The sequence below is a fragment of the Monodon monoceros genome, unplaced genomic scaffold (genome assembly GCF_005190385.1).
Source record: "Monodon monoceros isolate NGI ecotype Baffin Bay Population unplaced genomic scaffold, NGI_Narwhal_1 Super_Scaffold_3, whole genome shotgun sequence".
NCBI classification, from domain to species: Eukaryota; Metazoa; Chordata; class Mammalia; order Artiodactyla; family Monodontidae; genus Monodon; species Monodon monoceros.
The window spans coordinates 26,688,717-26,702,877 of NW_021703780.1; the positions used below are offsets into that span (position 1 = coordinate 26,688,717).

The 14,161-nt window shown below is 38.6% G+C and overlaps 1 long non-coding RNA gene across 1 annotated transcript in view; it reads right to left on the bottom strand.

Annotated features, from left to right (window-relative positions):
- LOC114907115 overlaps nt 1-8,034 on the bottom strand; it is a 123,608-nt gene extending 115,574 nt beyond the window's left edge. Inside the window, exon 1 of the long non-coding RNA XR_003796635.1 lies at nt 7,980-8,034. This is a non-coding gene — a long non-coding RNA (uncharacterized LOC114907115). The remainder of the gene's footprint in view (nt 1-7,979) is intronic.
- Nucleotides 8,035-14,161: the final 6,127 nt, after the last annotated feature.

Consider the following 14,161-nt stretch of genomic DNA (forward strand, 5'->3'; position numbering starts at 1 on the left):
CACACACACACACACACACACACACACACACACACACACACACACACACACAAGATAAAGGTTCTTCCCCCCACCCCCGAAGGGCATGGGGGAGAATGAGTTTTTTATTCTTTAACCAAAGTGGGGGAAAAAAAGGAAAAAAGAAACAAAAATATCTTGTTTTTATTACTATTACACATAACATAAAGCAAGGGAGATACTTTAGCCCTGAATTACCTAGAAATCGGCCATACTGCTTTGTTCTTCTCTCGTTACCTTGGCATGTATGTCTTTCTCTGCCCCCTCTCCCATTCCACATTAATTCTCCAGCAGCTCATTACATATGGCTGTGTAAGTCACAGCCTTCATCTCCAATCATTTCCCAACCAGAAGACATGCTTCATGTTTTAACTGGAGCATAGCTAATGATGCAGATGAAATCCAGGCCTGGTAACATTTGATCTGGCCTCAGACAAGAGGAGCAAGGTGGCATTAGCCTCCTCTGATATAGTCTGCAGCCAAGGAGCGGCACCAGTATACAAGTGACATGCATATCACATGTATCAAAGTGGAAGCTCAATCTGTAAGGCAATAAGACTCTCTCACATCCCAGCATGGGTGCTGGCCCTGAGCTGCAGTTCCAGTAATTGACATAGTTGCCCAATGCTACAAAACAAACTCAGAAACTATTCTCATTAGACATCCCCCTGCTTTGCGACTCTGTTATTGTAAAACCCAAACACTGAGCCCCATACCAGCGTGGCTCTGTTTTTAATTAGTTCTGATGGCATTGGGCTGTAAGCCAAAGAAAAAATGAACTTCCTGTGACTGAGGCTTGCTGCTCAGTATGTTGCTTCCTTCTTAAAGAGGCTGTTTTCACAATATTTTATGAAAAGGACTACTGACAGAAATAATATGTCTTTACTGCTTTTGATATTTTTTTCAGGCTTATAAAAAGCAACCAAAAGGCAGAGAGTTTGTAAAGTTACAATGCCATTATTTGGTCTTTTGTGTGACCCAGTTGACTTGTCTTTTGATTAAAGACATCCTACCCGATTAATTTTTTTAATGGAGAAAACACAGGCTTCTGTTAAAATTTTAAGACCACGAATGTTTTAGTGTTTCTACTAAATTAATTCAGTGATATATTTTTTACTGCCTGGGTCACTGCTGGCATGGTGTTTGAATTGAGATGCTGGGAAGGTCACCTTCTGAATACAAGGAAGTAAAGGGCTGATGGGAACTCCAGACAAAGAACAATTTACGTAAATGCTAGAATCTTACACAAAATGAATCTCTACTGGCCACTGATTTTCAGTTCTCCAGAACGCTTTGAAAATCCTTCCTATATGGGGAATTTCTTAATTTATGACTCTCCTCCCCAAGTTACAAGCTAGACACTTGTTTTCCAGATTCCTTTGTAATTTGTCACGACATATGACTTAGGGTCTGCCAATTAGACATACCCATACACAACTTCAAGACAGTGAAATGAGGAAGGAGATAGCACGTGGAACTTATTCTGCCACAAGAAGCATTGCAATATCCAGCATTCAGGAGCAGCAGTGGTCTAGGTCCCAGCTGTGGCACCCTCCCCCCCAACACTGCTAGCAGCACCCCGTGCAAAGCTGTGTGCACAGCCAGAAGTCATGGGGTCTCCACTAAATCAGTGCAGCAGTGGGACCGGGCATGCTTTTTGGATGCATAGCCTTCAAATTTGACTCCCTGGCCCTCCTGGAGATTCTGTGAGCTGGCCAATTGCCTTTAACGAATTACTTTTCTACTTCCATTAGCTAGAGGGGATTTCACTGCTGACAAATAGGAACTCCTACACAATCACTCTGTATGCTATGCTTCCAGTAAAAAAGTAATAACATGGTACTGAGTAGTGGTTAAGAAAACAGTCTTTGGAATTAGTTGGACATAGTATGGAGTCCTAGCTCTGCCACTTAAGAGCTGTGTGAACCTGAGACAATTGCTCTGAGCCTTTTTTCATCTGAAAAGTGAGGATGATTATTCATTACTCATAAGGTTCTTCAGAGAATTTGGTAAAATACTAAATAGTGATACTATTATCACTAATAGAGGCTTTTATAAGACTTTCCCAGTCTTTTTAGGTATGGTTATACATTTTATTTTAAATAAACAGGTGTTTACTTTCCTTGGGTGCAGGCTTAGAAGATCCCCGGGTTATAGAGTCGGAAGGATTATCTGAGTCCTCTCCATGCCTCTAAAAGGGTAATTATCTACAGTTTTCTATAAAAGGCCAGAGAATGAGATACCACTGATTATTTTTCACTCATATCTTACTCATACATACAAGTGTTCTGTGACCAAACCAAAATGATTCCTACCACACTTATGTATCTATTCCTTTTGAACACATCTAGTAGCCTGACAAAGTTCTATACATCCTTCCAAGTCCACTGTAAATATCACCTCCTCTCTGAAGCCTTCTCCTATTTCCCTTAATCATATAGGAGCTCACCTTCTCTGAACACAGATACCATTGTCTCTAGTGGCAGTTAATACATACTTGCTTATGTGGAGCTTAGTTGTATGCATGACGTTAACTCCCCTCACTGGTATAAGCTAAGCTCCTCAAGATGAGAATTCATCTCTGCATCCCCTATAGCCCCTAGCAAAGGGCTCTGTGCATGCTATTCCTGTATATCGTACTGTAATCTACACTACTACAGTGTTTGCTCTCAACTGTGTAAGTATATTGGAAGCTCCCTGAAAATACAAATATTTCTTATTCATCCTTATACCCTCCTCAGCGCATATAATGTATTTGTTGAAATGAGTTAAAAATATTAGACTAAAGTTTCCTATAGATTTCCTCCTTTTATTATAGCTGCTTTTTTTTTCCTTTCAGTCAGTCTTCTTTGAAACTTTAAGAATCTACAGTCTTCAGCATTTATATCACCCCCAGCAAGACTTTAGGAAAGTAAATTCTTTGTCACCATTGCTGACCACCCTTATTATTGCTTTTACATAAACTTTGCAAACTGGTCATAAAATATTTTCATTATACCTCATGTTTTAGACCAGCTATTACTATTTGCTCTCCCTAACACCCACATCTGGAGAGCTACTGTGTAAAACATGCTACATGCTGCTGTAATTCCTCCAACCTACCAAGGGAATTCATACTTATCTGTATTGGACAACATGTCCAGTCCAAGTCCCCGCCAAGTTTCTAAGCCTCTCAACTAGAAGGTGGTGGTGAAATATGCACTTTCTCTTGGTCTACCATCAGTGAGATTTTCTCCTCTTGCCCTGTCTTTTAATCCCCTTAGAGATCCTTATAAGGATAGTTTAGATTTCTTAAACCTTAAAATTATCTCTTTTTGATGTCCACCAGGACCTCACCAAAATGGTATATGAATTTTTTTTAAGTCTCTAATATGAAGCCTTCTCTTTCCCTTTCTACACAAGAGCTGTTCCTGTTCTACAACTCTTCACAACAGAAACCACCATGTGTCCTATGTCCTCAAATATGCTCTCTCTAATCCAATGCAGGATATGGTCCTAAAGAAGATGTTTGAACAGTTACCCCAAGACAGGACATACTTCCAAGTTGGGAGGGCAATAAATGGCAAAGAGCAGCTCAAAACTCATCCTCCTTCCATCTATCTTTGTTCAAGAATTGGGTCCATAAGTGAATTCATCAGTCCCTGGAAACCTCATCTTATTTTTTCCTTTGAAAGTTTCCTCCTTGGATTATTTCCTTAGTAATGTGGTTGGTATAGAGCCTCTCAAGCCTGCTAATTGATACGAACACGCTCAGTACCCCAACCATGCTTTTTCCTGTGTGGACACCTCATGTGGTGTCTTACTGCCACACAATACCCACTAAAATGTCTTCTATTAAACAAGTGATATTAATGTTTTTCAGATGACAGATCTCTTTAAGAATTTGATGAGGGTTAGAATTATTTCCTCAGAACAATATACATGAGGACATACATAAATGCATGCATATGATATCAAGGGGTAAAGAGAACCACTAAAGCCTCTCTATAGACCCACTATATGGTAATCCCAGTTAAAAACCCTGCTGGAGTAGAAAAGGGTTTTTTGTTTGTTTTTTTTTAATAAAAGTACATGAAATTATCCACCTCCCTTGAAGCAATCTAAGAGGCCACCACGAATCATATCAAGATGATAATGGGAACACAGGAGACGAAATTCAGTTTTGGGAACGAGCAATGCCATGAAAGAGAGAAGCTGTATCTCTCTTACTTTAGAATGTCAAGATGTTACCTGTTGGCTTAAAGTAATGCTGTCAGAAGGCCAACCATTTGAGGAGTAAATCTAACACATATTTTATCCAGCGGTTATGATTTCATTTAGACTGATAAAAGGCAAGCAGGGCTTTGTCTATTATCTATCTATCTCTGTATCTATCCATCCATCCATCTAGCTATCTATATAACATTATCACCAAATATTTAATTTTTCCTCCAAAAACTGTTCTCAAATTATTTTGAGATTGTCACCCAAAATCATCTGTCCTATTTATTATTTCAAGTTGAAAAATAATAAATACTAGATATGTCTCAAAAAAGCAAAAAAATAGCAAGCTTTTTAAAAAGTGAAACCTTCTTAAACATTTTTATACTGGCAAACTCACGAGCAGCTGTTCTTGTTCATTTGCTAAGTCACAGTTTTCTGAAGACAAGGTAAAATACTATCTACTAAACCATCTTGATGAGGAGTTCTGCCTACCTTGGCTTCATTCTTCCCCACAATGGGACTGGCTATTCACTTGCCATCTGTGCCCTTCTAAACATGTCAGTATAGAGATGCTGGTATATGGAATAATTTTATGGACATTAGAAATTTTATTTGTAAATTTCCCTGGGCAGCCAATCCTTCAAGAAAATTGCTACATTATTCCAAGTGGGTTAACAGACTCAAATACATCAACTAAGTCCACAGAAACAGTCAAATCCTCTCTGACCTATACCTCCCCCATTATTCCTCAGACCTCATCTCCTACAAGTCTCTCCCTTTGCACATGCCATGCCTTGCTTTACTGTCAATACACTAGCCTCACTCTTGGAATTCATTTGCAGTTCCCTCTGCCAGGGATGCTCTCTATTCCTTTACATCCTTCAGGCGTTTGCTCAAATGTCACCTTCTCAGTGAGGCCTCCTCTGCTTTATTTTTTCAATAACATTTATCAACCATCCAACATACCACACATTTTACTTATATATTTTGTTTATCACCTGCCCCACCCTGACTCACCTAGACAGAATGTAAGCTCTGTCAAGGTATATATTTTTGCCCACATGTTTTCATCAGACTAACAACAGTGTGACACATAATTGATTCCCAATAAATATCCTCATAATTATGGCATCTCATACCAGTGGTACCTTTTACTCAATGTTTGACACAGATGGAAACTAAGATTTTTCCCAGTTTGAAATATTATTCTCAAATATATACATACACATGTATACTTATTTTTAAATAACTGAAATACAGTGAGCATGGAACAAATGTTTGGAAGTAAATAAAAGTAGCAAGGCAAGAGGACACAATGGTTGAGGGGTCCAGGTCACTTTTCTAACAGGCTGATTCTCCAGACCACAAAAGTTATTGTACGGAATAGCCAGGTCATGGAAGCAACCTAAATGTCCACCGACAGACGAATGGATAAAGAAAATGTGGTACAGATATACAATGGAATATTACTCAGCCATAAGAAGGGAAGAAATTGGGTCATTTGTTGAGACGTGGATGGATCTAGAGACTGTCATACAGAGTGAAGTAAGTCAGAAAGAGAAAAACAAATATCATATATTAATGCATATATGTGGAACCTAGAAAAATGGTACAGATGAAGCAGTTTGCAGGGCAGAAATTGAGACACAGATGTAAAGAACAAACGAATGGACACCAAGAGGGGAAAGTGGGGGTGGTAGTGTGATGAACTGGGAGATTGGGATTGACATGTATACACTGATGTGTATAAAATGGATGGCTAATAAGAACCTGCTGTATAAAAAAAAATAAAAATTCAAAAAAAAAGTTATTGTATGGAATTTAGGTTAGTAGATTAAGTGAAATAACTAATGGATTCTCACTTCTATGGGATTAAATTAGATCAGGATGCACTCCAGATTCCAATGCCCACAGAGCAGGTAAGAAAGTTTTGCCAATGCCCTTGCTAGGTTACCACTCCCCCCAATCAGGATAGAGTTATCGATCACTCAAGGAACCTCACAAAGTCCCTTTGCCCACCTCAACAGCTTGAATAGAAGACACAGGTTGGGCAGGGTTCTACCAATGAGAAAACTCTGTCAAGGAGTGGAAGGGACTCAAGAACCACTAATCTGGTCCATGGGACCTTGCAGTAGAGTAGATAAGACCTAATGTTGAGATACAAGTACACATACCTCTAGAGTTTCCAAAACATCGCAACCCCTGGTGAAATAAAGTAATGAATCATGTTTGGCCTGGTGGTGAAAGGTGTGACTATAGGACTAAAGGTTGCCTCCACCTCTGATATATTCTCAAGAATATGCAGTAGTAGCAGCAGAGTTGGAGCAGTTTAGGGATCAAAGCACTTACTCATCTAAAGCAGGTCAAAGAGCACTTAACAAAAGATCCTAAAGGATCTGCCAATGGTGCCATTATCACAGCTCAGACTCACTAGCTAGGACACTAGGGATGCGCCTCAGTATGATACTGACCAGCACAAGCTCAGAACCCAAAGGGCATGCAGTAACTCGTGCCTTTGTCAGACCCAACCACCTAGACTGCCTTGACATGTGGAAGTTCAACAAACCCAGCCACAGCACAGCTAATTTTGGCACTTTGGCTGTCAGAGCACACTAGTCTCCATTGATCAATTCAAATCCAGTGATAGCATTTGATCAGTTTTAGTCACTAAACTACTACGCACCACCTCTACGACATGTCTAGATGGCACAGAAAATATCATGAATGGATACTACCAGCTATCCACATGCATTCATTTACACTAGAGAAGGGTGTCCAGGTAGCCCAAGAGAAAAGACATCAGACTGATATGTAGTTTTGTCAAAGAAGAAATGTGATCCCTAGTCTAGGGCCCACGGAGAAATTTCCAGTCTGTCTTTGTTCCGCATTATGTTTTCCAGATCCGTGCCAAGCACTTAGTAGCCTGCATCCAAGTCAATTACCATCTCTGATTATGATTAAATAGACCCAATGCATTGATTAAGGTCTCTTCCTATACTGCCTACTAAGCTTGCTGAATTTCTCTTGTCAATATTCTCATTTACCTTTCATGCCTCCATCCTAATTGGGCATCATTTAGATTCAGTAATGATGCTTCATAATATGGTGGCGATCTTTCCCAAGTAACATAAACAAAAATATTCAACTAGAAACAAGAGAGAGAGAGAGAGAGGGAGAGTGTTGGAAACCCAAGGGTACATCTGCATTCTACGATCCCAGATCCAGTTGATCAGGTGAAGTTCATAAATATCAAGTAGCAGCCTCCCTTAATAATATATTTTACTATTTATAAGAAAACTCAAACCATCTGCAATTGTTTTCCAGCAAATGATCTGCATATACTGCCATTCTGTAGACACAGCTAAAGTCAGACATTATATCTGTTCCAGTGAGTTCAGCTAAAGCATGATAATAAGCATAGTTATTCGGCTAAAAGACATTAACAGCCACAGTTTTTCATTTCCATCATGGGGTAAAAACTGTTCTATCTTTACTTCTAATAGATGGAAATTTAACTAAAACTGGTAAGTAATATTTCTAAAAGGTAATACTAGCAGTAAACATGACATCTAAATAACTATTCTAGAATAAATAAAAAGGAGGAGATATACAATGTCCTTTTCCTCATTTTTTTCCTAGAACAAGAAGTTATAAACCATTATGTAGCTTTTAAAATGAATTCAGGTGAAGAATCAAGACAATAATCAAGCTGGTTCTCTAGATCATTAGGAGATCAAATCAAATCTGTTCCACAGTACCTTTGATTGGCTAGAAGTGGGCCTTTGTTTCCACTTCAATTCAAGAAGAAATTTATCATTTACCTGTGGGAGGAAAGGGTAGTAATCCATGAATTATATAGAACTTCTCAAAAATATATGCATATGTCAATATCAAGAAAAACTGAGATTCATACACTGATTATCATTTCAGTAAGTCCACAATTGGTCACATAAACCTAAGATCACCAGCATTCACTTAAAGGCTAAAAGCAAATCAATCTCAATTAATCTTGAATTAAATGAAAAGACAATAATGTTCTATTTTTTATTTGCTTCATTATGTCATAAATCTCTATCTTGATATATTATACTTATTGCAATAAGAATTTGGGAGGGTTTTGTTTTAGTCTGGAATGGCCTGACCGCAAGAAGGATTTTTTTTTTTCTGTTTTGGAGGCCTGCTTACTTTGTTCAGTCTCAGATGCTGAGACTGTGTAATTATCCAGAATATCCTCCTGAAGATCTGGGTGGACCCCGAATGGTTCCATATTCACTCATTTTAGCATGGATACAAAATGCTTTCATTCTTATGTATTTTTCATAGGAAGCATTAAGATTGGAGATGACTAAGCACAGTCTACACAAACCAGAGTGTGCAAGGAGTCAACTGAAAACCAGACTGTGTGTTGAGAATGAATCAAATTCAGTCAGGAGCGGAAAGAACGTACTATGGCTCTGCCCTACATATTTTCCTGACTTTGTGAAAAAACCTAAATCATTGGTGGAAATCAAGTGGATTGAGCTGCAGTTGCTACACCGATAGGGTAAGACAGGAACGCTTGCAACAGGTAAGTAAACTACAAAGAAAATGAGACCATTAAGGTAAAAGGCAGGGTTTTGTTTTAATTATCTGCATGATTAACTTTTAACTTCTGTGTACTTTAATTTCTGTGTACAGACCTAGCTTTAGGCTGGGTTCAAGTGATTTCTTTAAAAATATGACTGTGGCAATGTAGATTCACATTTGGGGGCTATCTTAACGAGAAATGTGCTGGGTCAGAGAACTGATCAATCAACAAATATTGAGGTACACTGGGTGCTTACTCCCTACTGGGGGGACAGAGAGAAACCCAAAAGTATGGGACATGGTCTCATCCTTCAAGTATGTAAAAACTAGCCAGGGGCGAGCAGCAAAAAGAGGCAGTGTCACATAATGATAAAACACTCAGGTCCTGGGCTTCCCTGGTGGCACAGTGGTTGAGAGTCTGCCTGCCAATGCAGGGGACATGGGTTCGTGCCCCGGTCCGGGAAGATCCCACATGCCACAGAGCGGCTGGGCCCATGAGCCACGGCCGCTGAGCCTGCGCATCCGGAGCCTGTGCTCCGCAACGGGAGAGGCCACAACAGTGAGAGGCCCGCGTACCGCAAAAAAAACAAAAAACAAAAAAAACCACTCAGGTCCTAGGCCAAATACAGGGGTTTGGATTCCAACTCTGCCATGTAACCTCTGATGACTTGTATTGATACCCATTTAAAATGGGTATCAATTTAAATGGGTATCAAAATGGGTAAAATGGGCATGAAAACTGTATCTACTGCTTAGGGTTTTTGTGTGGGTTAAAAGATTGGGTCAAAAAAGGTGTATAGTATGTATCTGAGGAATGAATGAACAAATTAATAAAATTTTGTGCACAGTTTTTAAAGTACAGTGACCAAAGATACAGGAACCTCCCTGTGTGAGGTTGAACCAGTTACAAACTTCATGGGTTTCAATTCCTCCTACTTAAAAAAAAAAAAAAAAATGTCTTAGGCTAAATGATCCCAACACAATATTACAGCTTGGTTACATATAATTTTATAATTTACACATTCTTTGATGAACAGAGAAAAGAGGAATCAGTGAGGGCTAGAGTGATGGAAGTTATATTAAGGAGGTAAAGGTGATCTACCTGAGGAAATAGGGGAGAAGTAAATTGGTGGAGTGGGGGCAGAAAAAAACATATGAGAAGACACCAAGAAGGAAATGAGAGGGTCAGATTAGATGAGCTGAAAACAGAAAGTTCGGACATATTTGGAAGCCTCACACAAGGGAGCAGGAGGAAGCAGGTATTTACACAAAAGGTGCAGCCGGTGTGTATAGAGGCTTAAAAGAAAGGCAAAGCAGCTCTCTTCCATGCCAGTAAGAACTCAAATCTCCTAAACACTTCTTGAGAAGAGGAATGACAACGTGGAAACAGTGATTAAGGAAAATTAATTTGGTAAATTTATGCACAATGAACTGGAGGAAGTGAAGATAACAGATTCAGCTATTTCTTCTAAAACTGACTATTAATACTGCTCAGAAATAAATGGAATGGCTGTTCTGGCCACCTCATAACAAGTTTCATTAATCTATGGCTAAAATTCAAATTTTGGCCATAGGTACTATTTTCCCTGTGCCACACTGCTAACTAAAGAGTTCATAAAATCTTGTGACATTTAAAAATTAAATACATCTATATGTGTATTTAGATATGTATTACGATCAAGTACCACATAGTAGATACAAGTAACATGTAAAAACTATCATTCTGTCTACATATGTCTCCCCAAAGACAAATGCAGTGTGAATTCAGTTGAAACCTTATGATTAATAGAACCTGAGATCTCTGGATAATCTCAGTTCTGCTACACAATATTCAAGCATGTGTAATGAAATCATCTTTAAACACTTTTAAATGCTTTGTGATGACCTAGAAGGGTGGGATAGGGAGGATGGGAGGGAGGCTCAAGAGGGAGAGGATATGGGGATATATGTGTACTTATAGCTGATTCACTTTATTGTACAACACAAACCAACAAAACATTGTAAAGCAATTTACTCCAATAAAGATATAAAATAAATAAATAAATAAAGTGAAATGAAACTGTAAAAATGAAAGGAAAAGAAACTGACATTTACCACAGGAGAATAAGAAGTCAGAAGTCAGAGATCAAGAACACCAGTGTTGGGCTTTCCTGGTGGTGCAGTGGTTGAGAATCCGCCTACCGATGCAGGGGACACGGGTTCGTGCCCCGGTCCAGGAGGATCCCACATGCCGCGGCGCGGGTGGGCCCGTGAGCCATGGCCGCTGAGCCTGCACGTCCAGAGCCTGTGCTCCACAGCGGGAGAGGCCACAACAGTGAGAGGCCCGCGTACCGCAAAAAAGAAAAAAAAAAACACACCAGTGTTGAGGGAGACCTCCAAGATGGCGGAGGAGTAAGACGTGGAGATCACCTTCCTCCCCACAAATACATCAGAAATACATCTACATGTGGAACAACTCCTACAGAACACCTACTGAACGCTGGCAGAAGGGCTCAGACTTCCCAAAAGATTTCCTTTTTTCCTTTTTCTCTTTTTGTGAGTGTGTATGTGTATGCTTCTTTGTATGATTTTGTCTATATAGCTTTGCTTTTACCACTTGTCCTAGGGTTCAGTCTGTCTGGGTTTTTGTTTCTTTTCTTTTTTTATTACATTTTAACTTTTTTTTTTTTTTGAGCTATGTGGGCCTCTCACTGTTGTGAGCACCTCAATACATAAGGCAAATACTAACAGCCATAAAACGGGAAATCGACAGTAACACAATCATAGTAGGGGACTTTAACACCCCACTTTCACCAATGGACAGATCATCCAAAATGAAAATAAATAAGGAAACACAAGCTTTAAATGACACATTAAACAAGATGGCCTTAATTGATATTTACAGGACATTCCATCCAAAAACAACAGAATACACATTTTTCTGAAGTGCTCATGGAACATTCTCCAGGATAGATCATATCTTGGGTCACAAATCAAGCCTTGGTAAATTTAAGAAAATTGAAATTGTATCAACTATCTTTTCCGACCACAACGCTATGAGACTAGATATCAATTACAGAAAAAGATCTGTAAAAAATACAAACACATGGAGGCTAAACAATACACTACTTAATAACGAAGTGATCACTGAAGAAATCAAAGAGGAAATCAAAAAATACCTAGAAACAAATGACAAGAAACAAGAAACATCTCAAATAAACCACCTAACCTTACACCTAAAGCAGTTAGATAAAGAACATAAAAAACCCCAAAATTAGCAGAAGGAAAGAAATAATAAAGATCAGATCAGAAATAAATGAAAAAGAAATGAAGGAAACAATAGCAAAGATCAATAGAACTAAAAGCTGGCTCTTTGAGAAGATAAACAAAATTGATAAACCATTAGCCAGACTCACCAAGAAAAAAACGGAGAAAACTCAAATCAACAGAATTAGAAATGAAAAAGGAGAAGTAACAACTGACACTGCAGAAATAAAAAGGATCATGAGAGATTACTACAAGCAACTATATGCCCATAAAATGGACAACCTGGAAGAAATGGACAAATTCTTAGAAAAGCACAACCTTCCAAGACTGAAAAATGAAGAAATAGAAAATATAAACAGAATAAGCACAAGCACTGAAACTGAGAATGGGATTAAAAACCTTCCAACAAACAAAAGCCCAGGATCAGATGGCTCCACAGGCGAATTCTATCAAGCATTTAGAGAAGAGCTAACACCTATCCTTCTCAAACTCTTCCAAAATATAGCAGAGGGAGGAACACTCCCAAACTCATTCTACAAGGCCACCATCACCTTGATATCAAAACCAGACAAGGATGCCACAAAGAAAGAAAACTACAGGCCAATATCACTGATGAACACAGATGCAAAAATCCTCAACAAAATACTAGCAAACAGAATCCAACAGCACATTAAAAGGATCATACACCACGATCAAGTGGGGTTTATTCCAGGAATGCAAGGATTCTTCAATATATGCAAATCAATCAACGTGATACACCATATTAACAAATTGAAGGAGAAAAACCATATGATCATCTCAATAGATGTAGACAAAGCTTTTGACAAAATTCAACACCGATTTATGATAAAAACCCTCCAGAAAGTAGGCATAGAGGGAACTTTCCTCAATATAATAAAGGCCATATATGACAAACCCACAGCAAACATCATCCTCAATGGTGAAAAACTGAAACCATTTCCACTAAGATCAGGAACAAGACAAGGTCGCCCACTCTCACCACTCTTATTCAACATAGTTCTGGAAGTTTTAGCCACAGCAATCAGAGAAGAAAAGGAAATAAAAGGAATCCAAATCGGAAAAGAAGAAGTAAAGCTGTCACTGTTTGCAGATGACATACTATACATAAAGAATCCTAAAGATGCTACCAGAAAACTACTAGAGCTTATCAATGAATTTGGTAAAGTAGTGGGATACAAAATTAATGCACAGAAATCTCTGGCATTCCTATATACTAATGATGAAAAATCTGAAAGTGAAATCAAGAAAACATTGCCATTTACCACTGCAACAAAAAGAATAAAATATCTAGGAATAAACCCACCTAAGGAGACAAAAGACCTGTATGCAGAAAATTATAAGACACTGATGAAAGAAATTAAAGATGATACAAATAGATGGAGAGATATACCATGTTCTTGGATTGGAAGAATCAACACTGTGAAAATGACTCTACTACCCAAAGCAATCTACAGATTCAATGCAATCCCTATCAAACTACCACTGGTATCTTTCACAGAACTAGAACAAAAAATTTCACAGTTTATAAGGAAACACAAAAGACCCCGAATAGCCAAAGCAATCTTGAGAACGAAAAATGGAGCTGGAGGAATCAGGCTCCCTGACTTCAGACTATACTACAAAGCTACAGTAGTCAAGACAGTATGGTACTGGCACAAAAACAGAAAGATAGATCAATGGAACAGGATAGAAAGCCCAGAGATAAACCCACGCACATATGGTCACCTTATCTTTGATAAAGGAGGCAGGAATGTACAGTGGAGAAAGGAGAGCCTCTTCAATAAGTAGTGCTGGGAAAACTGGACAGGTACATGTAAAAGTATGAGATTAGATCACTCCCTAACAACATACACAAAAATAAGCTCAAAATGGATTAAAGACCTAAATGTAAGGCCAGAAACTATCAAACTCTTAGAGGAAAACATAGGCAGAACACTCCATGACATAAATCACAGCAAGATCCTTTTTGACCCACCTCCTAGAGAAATGGAAATAAAAACAAAAATAAACAAATGGGACCTCATGAAACTTCAAAGCTTTTGCACAGCAAAGGAAACCATAAACAAGACCAAAAGACAACCCTCGGAATGGGAAAAAATATTGGCAA